Below are 22763 nucleotides of genomic sequence, written 5' to 3' on the forward strand. Positions count from 1 at the left end.
ATTTCTCATAAATCAATTGCAAGATTGCACAGTAAAGACCAAATGTGCAACCCTCCTTTGCAGTGTCACTCAGGAGGAAGAGGCAGGTGGATCTCTATGAGTTCATGGCCACCCTGGTCTACATAGTGCTTTCCAGGTCAGCCAGAGAGACATAGCAAGAACCTGTCTTGAAAAAAGAAAAAAGAAAGAAAGAAAAAAAAAAGAAAACAAAAAAAGTGGATAGTATCATCGATTATTTGTCAGCAACAAATGGAGTAACTCTGTCATCCAGGAACAAAGGAACAGCCCTCTGGCATAGATTCCATAATTAAAACAGGGATGATGGTAAAATTGTCTCTTAGATTTAATGAAGAAATAAAAATTTTATGGAAAAACTAAATCACCCTAGCAAAATATAAAGTACGTCAGAACACTAAGTAAATATTCACGACTTCACAGATATTCGACAATGATTTAAAGGCATCAAGCTGGTGGTGACCATGAGGAGCAGTGTGGTACTCAACCATAAACCTGTATGAAAGAGTTACTGTCAAATAAATCACGGTGATGGAGGGAAGTGCTTTCTTTCCTCAATAAACTCCTCCTAATAGAATGTGAATTTGGCAAAAAAAAAAAAAAAAAAAAAAAAAAAAAAACCTTAGCAGAAAAGGGAATAGGAATATGAAATGTCTGAGGAATAGTAAATAATGAGGGTTCCAGGAAAACATTTTAATTCACATCCCCAAAATGAATCTTATCCTCTCTAAAACCTGATGTAGCCCTATTTTACTCTTCTTAAAATCTACTCATTCACATCTCATATGCCGGTAATCGAGCCATCTTGTCATCTCTCACCTTAAAAAGACTCCAATTCTCTATCCTATTCATAGCTTTTACCTACAACCAAGCCTCTGCCTTATTTTTCCTGGATTATTACAACAGGCTCTTATCCCTTTCATCTTCTAACCCCCAGTAGCACTTCTGTGCTCAACACCACACACACACACACACACACACACACACATACACACACATGCTTTCTGTCAATCCCTATGATATACAAGTCCCATTCTACCTCAAAGAGGAAGAACTTGGTTTGGTATCCAAATGACTAAGTCTACATTTTTAAAATTATCTTAGTTTCTAATATCTCACATTATATGAAAATAATATAAGGCTTGGACTTTGCCCTTTAATCTACTCTTTTTTACAACTGGAGTTTACAATGCAGATACAGATAGATGACAAAATTTGCTAAAGTGAAACAAAGCCCATCTAATTTTGGAAAGATGGAGGAATCTAAAATTTCAACCAAGGGCAAGAACACTTAAAATCTATTTACTTCACAAAAATCCCTAATGCCTTACAATTTTATTTGTTCTTTGTGTCTGATTAATAATTCTGGTCAATCCCCCTATATATCTGTGACTTTGTATCGTTTGAACTGTAATTATTCCCTTACCTCAATTTACTCTCAATCTCTATGTTTGAGTTTTTGTTTAATATCCCACATGTCAAGCAAAATAAGAGAAAGAAAAGAAACAAAACATTTCCCAATCATCATTCGTATAATCTACTGTTTCTTTAAAGTTTACCATATTTGGGGAAGTTAATATCTGTGAGCCTCCATTTTCTTATAGATTGAAAAATAAGAGATTTCAAAAGACTGAATGACACAATAGAAGGAAACTGGCTGTGCAGAGATCTACAGACATGTTTACTAAAAAAAGTCATATCCCAAGTTGTAATGAAATGTACATGTTATGGCCTCAATTTTAAAATGTTTTAAAGTCTTAGATCCTAGCATTTGATGGGTAGCTGAATGGATTAATCCATTATAAATTCATAGCTCAATGTATAATGAGAAAGTGTAATGTAGAGGGAATACATCACCGAAGGCACGGTTATAAAGGTCATATCTCGTTTCATTAGCCTTCCTGTCTGTCTGTCTGTCTGTCTATCTATCTATCTGCTTCCCTTCAAGCATGGAATGAACAGCCTTACTCCACCAAGCACTCCCCATCACAATGCTCTCCCTCACCATAAGCCCACAACAATGGGAACAAGAGATCATAGATTCCAAACTTAGAAATCAGGAGCCAAAAGAAATCCTCCTTCCTTTAAAGTATTTATTTTGTCATAGAAACAAAAAAGTGACTGGAAGATTATGTTAACAATCCAACAAACCAACCAACCCACAACACTTCTCAATAAATGTTAATAAATGCACATTTTACTTCTACTGCGCCGTTCTTTTGTTTATAAATGGGAAAATACAGCTGCCCAGGGTGTGCTTATTCACTTTTATAAACCAAAAAGTATGAAACACAACTGTTAGTCTGAAAATTGAAAGGCTTGTTGGCGCATTGGTCTGCATTTTTTTGTGAGTAATCACTTCAGATGCACATCTAAACTTGTAATGTAGAGAAAGCAAATAACCTCATAAAAGAGCTGGCTGTTGTTTTCAGTATATTATGAGCCAGCTCTTCTCTCCCACATCACACCTACATGATATCAAAGTGTTTAAAGGACCAATTTTTAGGATAATTTCATTTTAGTAAATATGTTTATATAACAGTGTATCCTTTAGTATTTATTATTTCCTGGAAACCAATTATTTAAAAACAAATGAGCAGCTGTTAAGTCAATAAGCCCAAGCTAGTGTCTCCTGCCATCTAATTTTAAGAATCTTTGAGTATTTTCTGACTACAGTCCAAATTAAATGCAAACAGTCATGTCACACAGCACACATTCTCAAACCTGCCATCGGCTAACAGGATGGATGATAATGAGATATGTTAATTATTTGCTCTCTAGTGGCTGTGACTGATTTTGACTGGTACATTTTGTAATGTTATGGAGTACAGTAAATATTAGGGCTTGTTAATTTTTTCCTGAGCAAGGAAATCATGCTCGCTAATGACTCGCCTCATTTGTAGCTTTCTCTACAATCTGCCAAAGTGCTGGTATATTCAAGTACTCTTTTTTTTTTCCCTAGGTGAATTTCACATTAAGAGACCAGTGGCATCCTAAAGTCAGGTGAATGGCTTGACTTTTCCAAACACTGACCCCATCATCTTTCCCTGACAACCCTAACACATACACTCCAGTTTCCTGCAAAGCTAACCCTACAGGGCCATTAAAAACCCTCCAATATGCAAGTTATCTTTGTTCTATGTTAAAATATATTTTAAGGCCATCAAGATGGTTCAGCAGGTAAAAGCAACACCAAGCTGACAACCTGAGTTCAATCTCTGGGACTCAAATAGCAGAATGAGAGACCCAACATCTATAAATTGTCCTCTATCCACCCTACACATACTGTGGCATGCATACACCTCTATCTGTACTCCCCACACATACACAATAAATAAATAAGTGAATAGTGCATAATAAAATGATTTTCTAATTATTTTAAAGGATTTGTTTTTAAATACAGCTTATATGTCTAAATGACCCAATAACTTGTGTGAGTCCATAATTGGTTTGCAACAAATCTAGTATTAGCTTGTAAATCTTTAAATCCAAAGTAAGGAGTTTGATATCATGGCAATTCAGATGAAATTACCACAAGAACAGTATCTCCTGAGCATTTTTATATGATAATCCTCTAATATGCCTTAACAAAATTTCTCTTGCCTTCCTATTCCCATGAAATCTTAATATGACAGATACTATCTGCTATGTACTTAGCTATCAATTTTATCCCTTGGGGATAATACCACTCATTTTGAGAATATATTGACTAGAGTTTTCATCTTACTTTCTCTTTACCATTGTTTAAATTGTATATATTCTTACTCAGCTTCATAAACTCATCAATAATAGGAGCTGGTAAAATGGGTACTTCCCTAGGACCTGATCCATCCCATGAAGAAGGCAATACAGAGAAATACTCTATCTCCTTTTTTCACATTCCCACCCAAATAATTCATGTTCAGGCAAGTTCACACAGATAGATAGATAGATAGATAGATAGATAGATAGATAGATAGATAGATAATAGATAGACAGATAGATAGATATGCAGACACAGATACATATACAGATATAGTATATATTTTTACTTTTGTGTTTAGTGTGTCTAGCTATGAAATGGTAAATGTCAACACTTATTTTTCACATAATCATTCAATAAAATGTGTATCATCTTGGTGAAAAGTTAGTTCCAGAAAATCAAACAAAATTAATAAGATGAAGTACTGAAGTACCATTGAGTAAGCTGTTTACAAAGGCATCTGGATCAGCAATCAGTTAGTTTTTAAAAGTAACCAATACTTTGTTTTGATCTTGACTTCTCAGCAGTATTCAACAAGGATAATGAAATTAGGCTCAGTCCTCAATTCCTACAATGTGTCAGACTTTCATTTAGGCACTAAAGACAGAAAGAATACCCCAGCTACCAACACAATAGCATTCCAACACGAGAATCCGTGCACAGTAAGATGGAACACAAATGACAACTTTAGAAGTGAAGGGGGCCAAAGAAATGAATGGCAATGCCTGTAAGATAGTAAGCAAGTCAATAAGGAGGACAATGCTGCAAACTGTCTTATTGTAAAATGTCTAGCACAGTCTACAGGACACAACAGGAAAGGCTGTGGGTATGTCCACTGGAGTCCAGTACTTGGCTCTGTCCACTGACTCGCAGTACTTGGGCCTCAGGACAAAGGCCAGGATCAGACAGTCAGACAAATTTGCCATGGCAATTCTGGAAAGACTGATGCCCTGAACTTTAGAAACTGTCCAGTTCCTCGAGGAGTCTTTCACAAAGTTCTCAGGAAGGTTCTGACTCACCCTCTGAGGTTGACTGGCAAATGTGAAACCAGGGAATAAAAAGTGCATCTAGACTATACACCTAAAAACCACTTGTTCCATATAATCTAAATTTCCTGGAATTACAGTCATCTGAAACTCATGCCTTGGTTTCCGGAAACATTGTGTCTTAATACCTCTAATTTTCAGAGATGTGTGTTTAAAAATCATGCTGAAAGTGATGTCATTGATGCAAACTTTTTAAGGACCTGACTCCCACACAGTTTGTGAAGAAAGACACAATTCAGCAGCTGCTATCTAGTTTTACTAAAGCACTAAATGTTAAATAAATCTACTTTAAAAACAAAAACACACAATCCAAGAAAGTATAATTGAATTTAGTTGGATTGGGGCTTTGGCTCTTGTCTTTCCTGGCCCAGCTTTGGCAGATACTGTTAATAGTTGTTCATAAACCAACACCTCCTTCAAAGTTCTGTCCTGTATCCTCTCAGAAACCAGCACTGTCTCTAACATGAGTGTTCTAGAAGTCACTATCACACCAGTCTCAGAAAGCACACCTGCACTAACTGGTCTCTGCTCTGATTATTGCTTTGCATATCACTTAAACTCTTGGTGTTTAATTACACAGATGAACAGATAACCTGGTTAGTATCCTAAAGCTAGAATGCCTTCCTAAAGCACTGAGCATGTTAAGGTTCCCATACCTTGTTTATAGGCAAGCTTCAATAAACATATGCCTGATTGGGTGCATTTTGCAGACATTAAAAAACTTGCCACACCCACTTTATTAATCCAAATGCAATTTATATTAACAACAGATACCAAAGTCCTGGGAATGCCGCTGCTTCTGCCTGGAACACCCATGTACCAGCTCTGCAAGTTCTTGATTAAGTTAACTAACTGACTTTGGGATATAAATTGAAATTAACAGGCACCTAATATTCCAAAATGTCTTAATGACAAATTGTAGTATACAACATAAAACCTTACCATCTCTACTTCCTCCAGCACACACATTCATCAAGACAAAGTTGAGTTCCTTAACCTTAGCACCTACTGGCAATTTGGACTGGATAACTCTGATGATAGGATGACGGACCATGACCTGTGCATTACAGGTGGTAACAGTTAATCTTCATTGTCAACACTGCTGGATGTGGAATCATTTAAAAGACATACCTTTCTGGGTCTGGGCTACCTCACTCAATGTGATCTTCATGTTCTTTCTCATCTGAATCTACAAGTTCCACATCTTTGAAATGTAAGGATGTATCCTAGAGTAAGTGCAGGAATCAGGAAAGTGAAAAGAACCATTGCTGGGTGAGACAATGGGGAAGTAAGGGAGAAGCTAATAGCCGGATACAAGTTATCGTATAGGAAAAACTGGGGTCTTTAATTAGGAAGGCTAAAGGGAGACAAGTACAGAACGAGGGAGGAAGGCAAAACAAAAGTAAGGGTGTCTGAAAAAGTCATAAGGAATCATTCTACTAACTCCCCTAAATAATATAACATACATGCCTATCATAAATATACATATATGGCTTAAATGAAATCTTCCTGTCTGGGCTGACAGTGCTCACTCCAAGAGACACAGGTCATCTACCAAAAGCCCCAACACTAGGCACAAAAGGCAAGTTTGTCCAAGACACTCCCAAAGCATCACAGACTACTGCTATTGCCCTTGTTTGCAAGGTTGGACAGTAAGTCCCTACTGCTGAAGACACTATGTATGGCGATACATTATTTATGATTTAATAAAGCTTGCCTGAGCGTTCAGAATGCAACACTAGCCACAATCCATAGAGGTCAGGCAGTAGTGATACACACCTTTAATCCCAGCAGCCATACTAGAAAGCCATAGACCAGGCAGTGGTGGCACACACCTTTAATCCCAGGAATCAGAAGACAGTCAAATGGATCTCTGTTAGGTCAAGGTCACCCTGAGTTACATGAAATAGATCCAGTCTTAAGAGAAACAGTTCACACAAAGGAGATCTCAGCAATTGGGATCACGTGCCTTTAATCCCAGCACTAAAGGAGGTATAAAAGGGAGAAGAAAAGGTTCTCATGTAGAGATTTAGTTTCCAGACAGGTAAAGAGCTATTGTTTCTGGGGATTTGTGGAAAGAGTATTACACGCTGAGGATTTGTGGAGCCAGGATTGCCCTTTCAGCCTGAGGGAGAGGTAAGAGATAGTTGCTGACTGTTTTGCTTAGCTTGAACCCTAATATCTGTCTCTGGGCCTTTATTATTCATGTTACAACCATGTATTGCTGACAGAAGGCCCAGAGGTCCCTAAACTGGATTTGACCTGCAATATCTCCTCCTAAAGACTAGCTTTCATGGCATCAGAAGGCACCATGCAAGCTTCCAAAGGAGGGAAGTAACCAACAGTCCTACCTAGCTATAACACTTCAACAAAAAGGAGCATGGAAAAAAGAAAAACAAAAAACAACAAAAACAAAACCTAAGGGTACAGTAGTGGCATGTATCCCTTGACAGCAACCAGCAGCTCTCTAATTGGATTTAAGACCCCCTCAGCAAGAAAGAAATCTTACCTAATAGTGGAAATCCAAAAATTACTGAGGGATAATGAAGTAATGGATCTTAGAGGAGAACCTACAGCCATCACTTTATTAAACCAACATAATCCCTAACTGCATTCTAGATATTTGTGCTTATAGCCACAGATAAGTGTAGTCCTCACCCCTCATAAAGAAAACTCTCTTTGCAACAGAGACCATTACAGAAAACCACAATCAATCAAAATGCACATTTGTGGATCCCAGTCCCAATGGATACATCTACAATACAACTTCTACACCTAGACCCATTGCAGAAAAATAGGCAGATAGATTCTAAGAAACATGATCAGGGGTTTTGCTGTGAGATTGTGTCTCATAGAAAATTGAGAAGCTATACTCATAAAGTCTCACGAACATAACTGCCTAAACCTAAGTGAAGAAGAAATAAACCAATCAACATGTTACCATAGATAGGGGTGAAATCCCACGAGGCCTCACCCCTACCAAAAATGAAGAAAAGAAAAGGGAAGGGAAGGAAACAAAGGAAAGAAGAGGAAAAAAAGAAAAGGAAAGAAACTACAAGAAAAGCACACCAATTAGTAACTCAGTACTAAATGATCAGCCCTGAAAACATACAACCAACATTATATAGACTGAGAAGGTTGTATTTATAGTAACAATAATTAATAAAAATGAAACAATAAATTTGAAAGAGAAAAAAGAAGGGTATATGGGAGGGTTTGGAGGAGGAACAGGGACATGGGGAATGGTGTAATTATAATTTCAAAAAGAACTAAAGGAAATACATTTTTACAGAAAAGACAGCTTTGGGTGTGTTTTCTAAAAATGCCTTTCCAGAATAGTTTAAATGACAAGGGAAGACCCACCCCGACTGTGGGTGGCCACATCCCATGGACCACGGTCCCAGACTGAACAAAGAAGGAAAAGAAGAATGTAAGCCAAGGACCATCTCTCTGCTTCTAGGTTTATAAAAATAAACCCTATCATAATCAAGAACATCATAAAAGTAAATGTTGGCAAAATATAAAGTTAGATGGGCAGTGGCAGTTCCCGGTCAAGTGTAATAAACATGAGGAGAGGTACAACAGGGTAATGATCAACAGAATCCTGTGGAAACATTGCCACGTATGAATGTAAGCTAAAAGAGAATCCACCTGAATCCAGATGGAAGAGTTTAATTTTCCCTATATGTGACTTTTCTTTTTAGTTTTGCACACAGGAGGCAATGTTATATTTGGTTCATAGCTGAAAAAAAAAAAAAAAAGAAAAGAAAAAGAAATCTCACAGAGAAAATACAAGTACTATCTAATCTTACTAGGGAAATGTAAAAGCCAAATGTAGGCATACCTGAACTCAACCCTAAGGTTTTGCAGTATTTCAAGCTCCTTGGTTTTCTCATTCAGCAAAGAATCTAGTTTGGTTCTTTATGTATAATCATACTAATAGTTTTTTTCTGTTTCCAGCATTTAATGAGGTAATTAAGACTTTGAGAACTTATGCAAGAATAATCACAAGTTGAATAAAATGCATATGGATATGTTAATATCATTGGAACATATGTGAATGTGTTAAATAAATAACATAGTATTATACTTAATTTCATCCTAAATAAATAAATAAATAAATAAAACTGAATAAACTTCCACACCTTTCTCACAATGGAATAGGTAAAATACATGGCTAAAACAACAGTCCTTCTGGTATAGATTTTTTTTTCTCCTCCTTCTTTGAGATCTTTAGTTTTAATGGTAACTTTGCTGTTTTTATGTCTTCCTAACTTATCATAAAGAGTTTCCTGGGTACTAGACAGAATCTTGCTTTTTAAATCTAGTTTTTTATATGTTCAATGTTCAATAATGAGATCAATCATTGCATTCTGATATATCCACACTAAGTGATAAATATTTGCGAATCCCCATGTTAAACATATTTTATGCCATATTTATGGAAACTTGCATTTAATTTTTACATCCCCCTTATAGTTAAAGAAATTAGGCTTACAGGAACTGTCAGAGTCCAACATCACACAGTGGGGAAATCATAGATGATAATTCAGATGCAAAACTATTTATGCCAAGCTGCCTCTTCAACCATGCTGTGGCATACTAGGAAGAAATTCTGCTCTAACAATAGGCCTTGCAAAATGTCAGCTGCATGCCTCACATGGGGAATGAGCCATGTTCCCTCCCTCTATTTCGTCTCTGTGCAAGGGGATGAAAATTTCTCTATTTTTTTCAGTTCTGCACAGAAGAGAAAAGGAAGAGGGAAATTCTTCAGCTTGCCTGCTTACTTTATTCTATTTTTGGTTTTGTTTGTGTTTTTGTTTCTGTTTGAAATTGGTCTTACTTTAGCCACAGCTGGCCAGGAACTCATTCTATAGCCCAAGCTGCCTTCAAACGATAGCAATTCTCCTGTCTCGCCTTCCTAAGTATTGGGATTATAGAAATAAGTTGTCACACCCAACTCTAATGCTGTCCTTGAGAGGGAAAAATAAAACTTTTAAAGTAATAACCAACTTGAGAATAGGCTACATACACTGGGCAAACAAACATTTTCTACCTCTACAGCATCCAACTGCACAACTGTGTTCAGAAGAGACACTGAGCTAATTCTGCCTAGACAGAATCATAATATGATTAGCATATACTTCTTCACTTTATATATTGCATACAATTCATAAGTTTAATAGAATTCTACAACTTAGATGGCATCATCTTCAGGAAATAATACCCCAAAAATGAGTTATAAAAAAATCATGTTTTGTAATTTCACCATAAATCTACTTTATCCTAGACCACAAGAATGTTAACATTCACATATTGAAAAAATACCCCACAGTGGATGAAGATGTGATTTGGTGGAATCTCTATTCAATATGCTCTAATGAGTTTTATGAGAAAAAAAGAAAAGATATCTTGATATTATGTCTCATTCCCTGCCTGAAAGCAGTGGCAGTCCCTGGAAACTGGAGTTTTAGGAAGCCAACTGGTTAGAGCTGAAGCTTGCAGCCTTCATTTTCTTGATAATGCACTAAATCCAACCCTGGCCAAAACAACCTGTGTATCTAGAGGAATCATCACTGAATGTTTTCTGGTTTTGCTTTGCTTTGGTTAAATGTAATTTTGAAGTTTATCTGGAGAAAATTGTTTTGTAGTATAAATTTACCTCATGGATATTGAGTCTAGCATCTACCCTAAATATTTATAAAGCAGTAAGCTAGACATCACATATTAGGGATCCACCATAATAAAACTTTTAATAGACATGTAGATGTGCTTTTTCCAAACCCACATACTTGGCTAGGATGAATACCACTGCTATTTATGGTTAAATATTTCCACTACCTGGAAGGATTCCTGCTCAGAAGGCATTTTTGGAACACAAAGTACTAATCTCTTATTTTTAAAATTGAATGAATAAATGGCAATCATCTAAAATCCCTGCCAGGCAGAAAATAAATGCCAGAAATAAACTGAGAAACATTATCTTGAGAGATTAAACAACCTATATAAAGTCATAGCAACTGTTCACAACCCAGACAACCGTTATCCTTACAAAATTCTATAGTCCCTGTGTGTCATTTCATAGTGCACTTCTATAGTCAACTCCTTCAATGCATTCCCAATTCCAAAATCACTGCTACTTAAATGCCTTGATAAATATAAGGCACATGGATTATCTAACTACAAGTAGAATCACAGCATAATTAAGCAAGTCAAAGATCACAAACTTGGAGAATTTCCATGGAACACAAACTAAGAAGTAGACCCAGTGAAATTTCAAATCACACAACACAAATGCTCTGTCATGAAGCAAGCATCTTTGCTCTCCCATACCTTTCCAGCATATGCCTAAAAGCAATAGAAATACTCTATCATAGATGGAGCCACTGAAATGTGAGACAAAATGAGCTTTTCCTCATTTTCAATTAAGTTATATATTTGTCACAGAAAAAGAGATCTGACTAAAACAGTGGGATTTTCCAAGAGAAGAGCATCTGCACCGGTGCCCTGAGAAAAGCATATGGCATTCCTCAATGCTGGTGGGTGCGGTGGTTTCAATATGAATGAATCCCCTTGGCTCATACACTTGCATGCTTGATTCTGCAATGACAAGCTGTGTGGCTTTGTTGAAGGAGGTGTGTCACTGGGTTTCAAAAGCCCATGGCTGGCCAGGCCCAGGCTCTCCCTCCCCCCTCCCCAAGAGTTTCCTTGATTGTGGTCTTCATGGCAATAGAACAGTGGTGAAGACAGTGGGTATCATCCGACCCATTAAATGCCTGAATAGAACCAGAATGCAGAGAAAGACTGAATGTGCTTTTTTATCCTGAGTCATAAGCTGAGAGACACTGACCCTCCTACCCTCAAAATGGAGCATACACCATCAGAGTGCCAGATTCTCAGGCTTCAGACTCAGACTGGAATTTGTACTACTAGCTCTGCTTGCATATGACTGATTAGAGCTTTCAGTCTCCAAACTTGCAAGAGCTATAACTTATACTATCAATTCATATGAATATGAGAGAAGACATAAGCATATATATACATATACATATATATAGAGAGAATACAAGTAGATAGTACATATATACATAATCAATATGTGTGCACATAGAAAGAGAAATAACAAATGTAATGCTTTATAAGATAAAGTCTGAAATAAGCAATAGAAAATCTGTAATTGAAAGAATGAGTATTTCATAGTGGAGAACAAGAGAAAACCAGTGAGCAGTGAGACGTGCTAAAATAGTTGCTTTCAGTCCATACAGAGAAGTGTCTTGAATACCGAAGCAAGATGTTTGAATCTTAACTGTGGAAAAGTGGAACCACTACCAGTTTTGGGGAGGGTGAAGCAGCCAAATATTAATTTGATGAAAGTAACCATGACATTATGGAAGACAATGGAATGGAGAATGAAAACTAGAAAAGTCAATAAGAAGTGGAAAAGATGCCCTAAGGAGATCATTGAAAATACATGAGAATTTGAATGCAAAGAGTATTGTGGGATAGAAATGCTGTAACTGAATACTGATTAGACAAATATAGAAGAGGATTCGCAATGTGAGATTCTGAGATTTCAGATATGTGCAACTAGGAGAATAATGATAGCATAAAATGAGCTGAGGTATTAAATTTGGGGAGAAGACAAGTTTAAATTCTGGATACAAAGTACATTATCTGCAACCATATGTAAAGATTTAACTGAAAACCAGAAGTATTATCTGAAATTAAGAAGGACACATAAAGTATATTAGTCAAGGTGGCCCATGGAAATAATCAGTAGGAGACATAAGCATACGTGCATTTATATGTAAATAGACTTATTCCCTATTTACATTCAAACACTAGCTAACTATATTGTCCTCTCTAAATGTCTGAGTCAGGATAAGTCCCTTTCTCCTCGTCTGTTCATTCCACCCCATGTGCACCTCTGCTATGAAACCTATTACATTTCCCTTTTAAATTATATTAGGTTCAGTTCAACCTCATAAACATTTATTCAGAAAAATACTAGGAGAAACAAAATGAGTCAGTGTTTCTCCTCAAAAATCTACTATCTAAACACTGAGAGACTAAAAGCAGCTTTTGTGTCATAAAAAAGATACAAACAAGGTGCTGTGATGGCTTAAGTGAAATAAATCTTTATTAGGCCTTATCTTTCTCACAAAAGGACAAATTCTCTTTGTGTGTCTCTGTCTCGTTGTCCCTGTCTCTCTCTCCTTACACTCTAGGGTGCACACTCTTCTTTGTACGCACACGCACAGCACTAATGCACACATACACACACCAGCAAACATTTATTAGATGGAAAATCTTTAAAATAACCTAGTAAGTGAATTGAAGTAGATTCTCTAGTGTTGCAGGCTACACTATGTCCCTGTAGAAATTTTATGTAGTAGTAGTTCCCAACTCAACCACCATAGCCTCAAAATGTTACTATGTTTGAAAATAGGGTCATTTAAAAGAAGATTAAATTAAAATGAGGCCATCAAGAAAAACCGAAACTTTGAGTGGTGACTCAAATAAGAGAGGTAAATATGAAGCTGCAGGGTCACCAGGGATGTGTATCGCTCAGTTAAAGACTGAGAGAGTGTACAGCAAAAAGGAGTGGAATATCCCATCACCACCATCTTTGATTCATAGACTCTGGACTGACAGCTGGGGATCCTGCATGGGACCAAACTAAGCCCCCCGAATGTGGGTGACAGTTATGAGGTTTGATCTGTTGAAGATCCCTGGCAGTGGGACCAGAACTTATCCTGGGTGCATGAACTGGCCTTTTGGAGTCCATTCCCTATGGTGGGATACCTTTCTCAGCCTGGATACAGGAGGAAGAGGTTAGGTCCTGCCTCAACTTGGTATACCAGACTTTGTTGTCTCCCCAAGGAAGGCCTTACTCTCTCTGATAAACGGATGAGGGGTGGGATACGGGGAGATGGGGGGGGGGGAAGGAGAAGGGTAGGAAGGAGGAACTGGAGCTAGTATATAAAATGAAAACAAAATTTAAATTAAAAAAAAAAAGTCAGCCGCCCAAATTCCCAAATATTGTGTATAAATGTTTGTTTTCATTTAATTGGACTGTTATATAAAATTAAATAAAATTTAAAAAAAAAAGAAAAAAAAAGTCAGCAATCGAGCTCTCCTAATTTGCACCTTTTGAGCCTAAATTTCTATAGACCTATTTTATATCCTAAATCTCCTCTTTGAAAAAAACAAAACAAAACAAAAAGCAAACAAACAAAAAACCAAACTGTAAAACATTAATTTCTGCCTGATGCTTATCCATAGAAAACTGAAAAATAAGGTACTTAAATTCATGTAGCTTTGCAAATTGAGAAAAAAAAATAACCACGATAGGATCATGGCACTGTGTAGTGTCAAATCATAAGCCTGGTCAAATGTGCCCAATCTGTTTGCAATGGTGTGCTTCCCCTAGAGTGGGCCCCCGGCACTTAAGGTGATAATGCTGATTGCTTATTTGCTTAATCTAACAATACAAATGATTTACCCAAACACTACAGAAACTATGGGCAATTCTCTATGTGAGTATATACCTTTGTATATTCTTCATCAAGGTGAGAAATAGAGTCATAATGCTGGTAAATGCATGATTCTAGTGGGCATCTTAAATGCCTGAAGAAGCTTGAGTAACATTCCCTTTTACAATCTTCTTGACACCTGGTTGTCAGTCTCATGAGATTTCTAAAATATGTACTCTTCCATTTTCACCACAAATTTTCCTAAAGTATCTCTTATTTTGTTTTTGTTTTACTTGTTTTTATATTTTTTAAAGGGTTTCTCTTTGTAGCTCTGTCTATGCTGGATTTTGCTCTATAGACCAGGCTGCCCTCAGACTCACAGAAATTTGCCTCCTGAGTGCAGAGCTTAACGGTGTGTGATAATTTTTAGATTCGTGCTACTACGACTTTCAAAAAATATATACATTGATACCTGGTTTCTTCATCAGATTAAATAAGTAGACACAAACTACTTTATATCATAACTTATTTATAGTCTATACTGTAAAAGGAATGTCAAACAATATTTTCTATGAAGAAGGCATCAGTTGTAATTGAAACTAAACTTAACTTACCAAATGAGTGACATCAAATTACCATGAAACATTTGTTTGATGATTTGATAAGCTTAGAATCTTAACATATGACCACTGAAAATAATAAAGCTATTCACTCATACTAGACTCAAGCCAAAGACCAAAACTACCTAGTACCATGTTCTAGTCTCAATGAGCATATTTATCGGTTACAACCACTGTCAAAATTCTTAATTAATTTTGTAAATTCATTAGCTCACATGATAAATCTTCAAAGAACATTGCTGAGTAAAACCTAACACCACACCACAGACTTGACTGTTAGCAACAGCTGTGTGTCAAGAGACTGATTTAATGGTCAAATCGTTAGCCAACCTTTCACACGAAAACAATGTAAACAAAACTGTATAAATAGTTAATGCTATTTGCTTAAGTGACAGTGACTCTTTTGGTTAAGCAGTTAAGCAGCAGCAGGAACATCCAGGGATCAAAAGATTTCTTCACTGTTAAATAAAAACCCCTCATTGGAGCCATTCCAAAGGAGTCTATGGATTGTGCTTCACACCTAAGCACAGGCCTGCAGGATATCAGATGTGCCTTTGACTAATTCAAACAAAGGGGCCCTGTGCCCTCTAATGGCCCCAAGGCAGACACTATTTTCTTCAACTAAATGATGCTAAAAAATTCCACATATCCTTAGAATCCACTCTTAACAATTATTTAAGTACAATATGACTCAGGGATTCCTTTCAGAGAGCGTTTTTAGTATGATTGGAACTTTAGCATTATTTTAACTAGAATATCATTTTAATGAATAAAGGGTTATCATTTTGCAAAGATACAGGTATCTTCCAAAATGTAAAAGGACAACATTTGATTTCACAGATTTGTAGAACAGAAAGACAATTTGTTTACTGATAAGTTATCTCAATGCCAAATATAATTACCTCAAAATTATTTTAAAATAAGGATGAAACAGGAACCTCTGTCTTACATTTTCTAAAACTTTGAAGTGAGCCAGTCTTTCTACAAAGTGAACAAGTACAGCAATGGAGTGACTATCAGACCATTGGTCCTACCTCCCTTCTATCAGGGCTCTTTAGAAACAAGACTATTAGAGTCTCAAGAATAAACCATGTGTAAGCAAATGTAAAAATTAATCATTTTTCTTTTAATTGAAATTAGATATTTTTTCTCACATAATATATCCTAATTATGGTTTCTTCTTCCTCTTCTCTGAACAGTTCCTTCCCACCTCCCTTCTGTGTCTCATTAGAAAATAAACCGGCTTCTAAGGGATTATGATATAATAAGACAAAATAAAAACTAATACATCAGAATAGCACAAAACAAACAAACAGAAGAGGGAAAAGGCCAGGAAAAGGAACAAAAAACAGAGACCAATTCATTTACACACTCAGGAACCCCATAAAACAATAAACTGGAAGCCATAAAATATACATGAAGGGCCTAGGGGGTAAAAAACAAAAAGAAAAAATACATAAATAAAATAAAATGAAGATTAAAATTACAGAATAAAACGTTTAAAAGACATTCCACTCCTCATACATGATGGCCTTGTTCAGCCATCATCAGAGACAGCTCCTCTTACTGAAGGTGGGAACAAATATAAAAACCCACAGCCAAACATTAAGTGGAGAATGAAATGTGTCAGAACACTCAGCCATAAGCAGAGTATGTCTATCAAATTCTTCCCTTTACAGAAGAGAAGGAAAAAAGAGTGTAAGAAAGAGTCAGTGGGGATAGAGTACACCAAGAAAACCAGGCCCTCTAAATCAACAAGATCAACGCACATGTAACTCACAGAGACTGTGACAGCATGCACAGGGCCTGCATGGGTCTGCACCAGATGGGGTCCTAGAGCTGACAGAAGTGGAAAAAGAGCTCCATCCCTAACCGAGAAGCTAGCTCCAATTATTACCTACTTGCAAGTAAAATTTAATTTCCTCAAAGGAGGCTCACTGGAGAAACAAACTACTCTTAAGGGTAGGCTGCACGCCCAGCAGTACATGGCCAAATGAAAATGAACTCAATGGCATCTTTGGAAGTTCCTATAACGGGGCTTTTCTTTTTCTTTTTCCTTTGATTATTTTAAAATCTGAATCTCAAAATTCTAGTATACAGGAATCATCTCCTGAAAGTTTCTTTATTTGTTTTATGAGTAGTTTTTATTTAAGCAGAAGCAGAAAATATAAAATGTTGAAATGACTAAGGTAATGGCACCATGTTGTGAATCCATTTTGTGTTTGCTTACCCAGGTCGACACGCTCTCACCCCTCCCCTCATAATCACATCTGCATTGGCAACACATTAGAGATGGCCTTGACCGTGGTCCAGATGTATTAACCAAAACAATTAGACATTTTAAGATTAAACTTAAAAAGTTATTCAATAATACTTTCAAATAAAAATTTGGAAGTGATGCTCTAAGAATTAGCATGGTGTCTTCCCTAATTAAGATGGATCTTCCTGCCTCTAATTAAATATAGAACTCTCTCTCACAGATATACCATATGATTGTTTCCTGGATAATTGTAGGAGCTGTCGAGTTGTCAATCAATACTAACTATCATAGTAACATTACAATAAAATGCTGAATTAAGTGCTATCACTATCACTAATCCCAAGTAATAATGGAAGCAACCCATTAACATAGACAATTGTGATTAGCATCTGGTTTCTTTTCTCACTTTTTATCATCACCATCCAGTAACAAAGAAGATAAACAATCATGTATCATTAACATTAATCTCCCTTCTCTTTGGTGTTTAGTTGTTTTTAAGTAGTCTTGTCTTTCAGTTGTCTCATCCATTATCTGCTTTATGTAGGTCAAGCTTAATTATGCAACTTCCATTTACCTAAAAAGTTCCATTGATGTTTCCTCTGTACACATGGCTTACAAACAGGCACACTTATTAACAGAACTTTCTGTGTTTTCTTTTTATGTTGGAAAGTAAAAAGCAAGTGGAAAACCCTAACAGTAGAAGAGTATTTGCCAAAAATCAGTGAACGAAGTTACAGTGTGACACTCTAGATCTAAAAATAGACTGAAATTTAATCATTTCCTTTGAAGGAAAATAAAATGGAAATGGCATTTAAATAGATGTCTCAAATAAGTCATCTCATTTGGGAAGAATAAATATCAGAGCACATTTCCCAGTACCCGGTGAGCCTGCCAGTCAGATCTCTTGCCTCAGACATCATAAAATCTAACCAGAACAGAGAGAACTTGTCAGAACAGAATATCTACACCTCATTTACTCCATTGACCTTTCCGTGTGCACAACAAACACAAGAAATTTGGATTACACCAATAGTCCCCCAAGGTCAGTTCTCAACAGCACACATTCTACCATAAACACTGTGGATTTAGTATCTGCCAACTGCACACTCTGAGCCAGTCAAGACCCTGAGTTAGAGGAGCCAAATTTCCCTTGAGCTGCATCTCTGCTCCGACAGATCGAAAATGTATTCATGGAAGCACTTGATTTTTACCAACATAGCTTATTATTCTCTGTAAACATCATGGCTAGCAATCAACTCTGCCTACATCTGAGGGCATACAGTGACATGTGGGTTTATTCCCCAGACTCTGCCGGGAATCCAAATGGTGTTCAAGGTGGTGTTTACTTATGTCATGTTCCATCCCCATAAATACAACAGGGAACTATGGCCAGAGTTCTTGCTGAAAACCATTATGCAATGTTTTTATTTACTCCTTATGGTTGATTATTTAAATGCCCCACAGAAACAGAATATGATAACATCAAAATATCTAGCCTTAAATTTTTTTCTGGGGTCCATGCGTCCTTCTTTACATATTCCAAGAGAGCACAAACAGGCATGGTCTACAGTCTCTTGCATCATTCCAGTTCAGAGCAGTACCAGCTCTGTGACCTGGAAGAAGCTATTTTTGGTTTCCATGGTTTCAGAATGAATATGTGTATAAACGAGGATAACACAATAATTTCTAAGACTGCTGGTCTCCCCATGAGGTTATCACAAGAGTGAAAAGAAGTGCTCTTTTTACCTCTCAAAATAGAGCTTGACTGCCAACCTAGAACATCAGAAAATAAAATGGAACTCTGGGTATAACTCCTCTGAAAGACTTAATATAGCTCTTTTAAATAGTTAAATAAAAATGACTGAAACAAATCACTAGTCTGCTTCCATCACGCTTACTTATTAACTGTTTTGTTGTTGTTGCCGCTGCAATGATAAACACTCATCTATGTTATTTACAAGGTGGCAAGGGCTATTTCACTCAGGATCTCAGAGGTTTCAGCCCAAGGTCTCTAGAGCCATTGTTTTGGCCTGAGTGTAATACAGGGCATCATGTGGGGAGCTTGACAAACCTAAGGGACGTAGCTCATGGAACCTGGGAAACTGGGAGGGGATGGATATAGCTGAGGACAAGTTATAGTTTTCCGGGGTACATCACCAGCGATTTCCTCTACCTACGACCTACATCTCAATCATGGCATCATATTATGACTCCATGAAGGAACTGACCCACATCAGAGCCCTCAGATTGAGTCATCTCCTTACATATTATCACCTGCCACTAAGCCTTTATCATATAAGCCTTTTGGAGGTAAGGGTCAGACAGTGTATATCCAAACCACAACACTCACCTCCCCACTTACATTTAAACTCATCAGAGAAATTTTCTTGTGTGTAATGCTCCCTTTTTCTGGGATGCTGTCCCCAGATGCCTACATCACCCTCATGATGCCCTTTGTCTGGGATGCCTACAACACCCTTTTGCTCCTACAAAAAGTAACCATCCCAGAGAGAATCTTCCTGATGATCTCATTCAGAACATACTTCATATCATGCTCTGTCTCTTTAAGCTTGTCTTTATGGTATCTTGTTATGAGCAATTTTCACACCAGCCTGGTTCACAGCTGGATCAGCCCCAAATAACACACAGAGATGTTATATTAGTTATAAATCTGTTGGCCTGTTGCTAGCATTTCTCATGGGCTAGCTCTGTCTTAAATATTAACCCATTTCTATCCATCTGTTTCCACGTGGTCTTATCTCATCGGAGAGAGGGTCCAGACCTCTTCCCTCAAGTCTCTACATCTTGAATCCCCTTACTACATCTCCCAGAATCCTCCTTGTCTCCTAGACCCGCCTATCTATTTGCCTTGCTATTTGCAAACAGAGCTTTATTCATTAACCAATAAGAGAAACATATTTACAGAATGTCACCTCCCATCAGTATCTGATATGTCATTACATATTATTTATTGTCTCTTCATATGAAAACAGGGATTTTTATTTACTATTGTACTTGACTCCTGTAACAGTGGATGCCTGGCATATTGTGGGTATGAACACACTTATCAACCAGTTTCCATGATGAAATAAGGGTGTTTCTGTATGTAACAGTATACCAGGGGCTGTGGCACACATGAGTCCAATGCAGCACCTCTCCTCAAGGAACTGATAGCACTGGTGGAAAATATTTTATAAATTCTCCATGATAAGATACCTAAAAGTCAAATGAAGATCCTTCTCTGTTATTTAACAGTAGTTAGTTTTCATTTATTTGTAAACAGATTGTTCTAAGATTTCAATTTTTCAATATATTTGGTCATAAAAAGCAACTAAAATTAAAATATATTCTGCTCTTATCATTTGTAAAGTATCACTGGTTCTGAAAAAAAAATACAAGTATGTATGAAATACCAGTGTCTCATTAGTTTTATGCAGTTAAGGTGTCTCTTTTCTTTTTTATTCTCCAAGTCTTCCTATAAAATTCCACATAGTCTAAGATATATAACTCAGGTTATGTTATATAATGTTAACTTTGGAAAAGGGAAGAATTCCAAATATGCCTGGCTTCAAACTAATTAAATTGTCTATGTAAGCATATACGAAATCTCCCTATCCATTGGATAAAGAAAATGGATTCTGTGTCTTTATACTAAAACCAGAAGCATGCTCTTCAATGCTTGGTGAAGGTGGCAGAAACAAGACTCTCAATGATGCTTTTCCAGCTGAGTACATATAATCACAGAACTAGGGAGATGGAGGTAGGAAAATTGAGTGTTTGGGGCTAGCCTAGGCTACACTGTGAGTTCCAGGCGGGTTGAGACTACACAACAGGACTATGTACCATAAAAAATAAATGACACAATTAACACATATGGGCACAGACAGATTCTAGAACGGAAGTTTCTCCCAATGTCTTAGTAGCTACTAAGTTCTGTAATCTACCAGGTACCAGAGAAGTGGATTAAAATCACCCAACATCCTAAGCAGATAATTTAGCAAGGATCAAGTATCTTTTTTAAGAAATAATAAATAAAAAATCTTGCACATGATAAAGAGGTATTGAACAAAAAGGTAGATACTATATTTAAAACCTGAGTATATTATGTATAATTTCTACTGGGAAGCTTTTTCACTGGACACAGAGATGACCCATGGAATAATATCAGTGTTTATGTCTGATTCCTTCCCCATCTGCAGAGGCATTAAAATCAGACCTGCAGTTCGTAATGGTGCCAATCAAGGTCTATCTTACCCACTTCCAAATTTTCCATTTGCAAGTACATGACCATAATGCATTAACTAATGACATAAAATAACAGTGTATTTTCATCAGTAACCAGAACTATCCTGCCTATAAAGTTTCTCAGAAAATGAAAAAAAAAAAGGGAAAAGCAGCGAGCTTATAACACAGTAAACTGAAATCAAAGTTCTATCACATGGATAAATTCCTGATTTATGTGTATGCTCTCAGAAGTCCCCTTACAGCAAAAATAGTTAAGTAAAAACATACTTCCATTTCAGATTCTAGAAGCCCCATTTCCTTATGCAGAAACCAGGAGGGAAAAAAAAAAAAAAACAGGTACTCAATGACTCAATGCTTGTGGCCTGTCAGGTGTAGTTAGACTAACATCACCATCAAGCTTTCATCCATTCTGCTATGGGCAGGAAAGTGTGTGACAAGGACATGCAGTCACGGCCTTATTTACAAAAATGCATGATAGAAATAGCAGTTCACACTTGTACAGCCTTGACTGTATACTAAGTATTCTCTATGCAGCATATATGTTATGTGTGTGTGCATATGCAGGTTGTGTGTTCATGTGGAAGTGAGTATGAGCATGTGAGAAAACAAATGTGTTTCACAGAATCCTACAAGAAAGTAAAAACACTATCCATGTTTTTAAGATGGAAAACTGGGACTCAAGACCATGTGGTTCAAAAGGTCCCAGAACTAGCATTTAATCTCAGGAGACATCTGAATGGGTTGTGAGTTTTATTCACAGTGCTACACTGCCTAGAGCAGACATCTGTCCACAAATGATCCAGGTGGTGGCTCACCTCAAAGCTTCTTTCCTGGAATCCTATCTAAGGAGTGGGACTGATTTTGAAGTCAATGGTGGTTTTTGTTGTCCCTGATCCTTCATAAGATCGTGGTGCTCTAGGATTGTGTCTGCAAATCACCCCAGGAGTTTCTGGGTCACCTAGAAAAGTTGAACTATATAACTTGTCACTATTTTGTCATCACCAGTAGAGCTTTGAAGTCCTATTCTGTGGAAAGTGAAGCCCTGGCATGTACATCCCCAAATGTCTCCATAAAGGAGGTATACCCCTAGTTTGATGGCATTATGGGCCTTGGGGTAAAACCATGTAGTAACATCCTTTATAAAAAGAGACATTGAGTCTCTGCCCTCATTCCCAGTATATTAAACAAAGAACTTGTACAACCGTCCTCCCCAACTCCAGCCAACACTCTCAGAAACTCCCTGGAATCCATTCAGACACACACGCACGCACGCACGCACGCACGCACGCACGCAAGCGTGCGCGCCAGGGAATCAGATAGGCAATCTCCACTCTCCTTCTTGTCCCCCAATTCCAATCC

This window comes from Phodopus roborovskii, unplaced genomic scaffold (assembly GCF_943737965.1).
Source record: "Phodopus roborovskii unplaced genomic scaffold, PHOROB, whole genome shotgun sequence".
In the NCBI taxonomy this organism is placed as follows: Eukaryota; Metazoa; Chordata; class Mammalia; order Rodentia; family Cricetidae; genus Phodopus; species Phodopus roborovskii.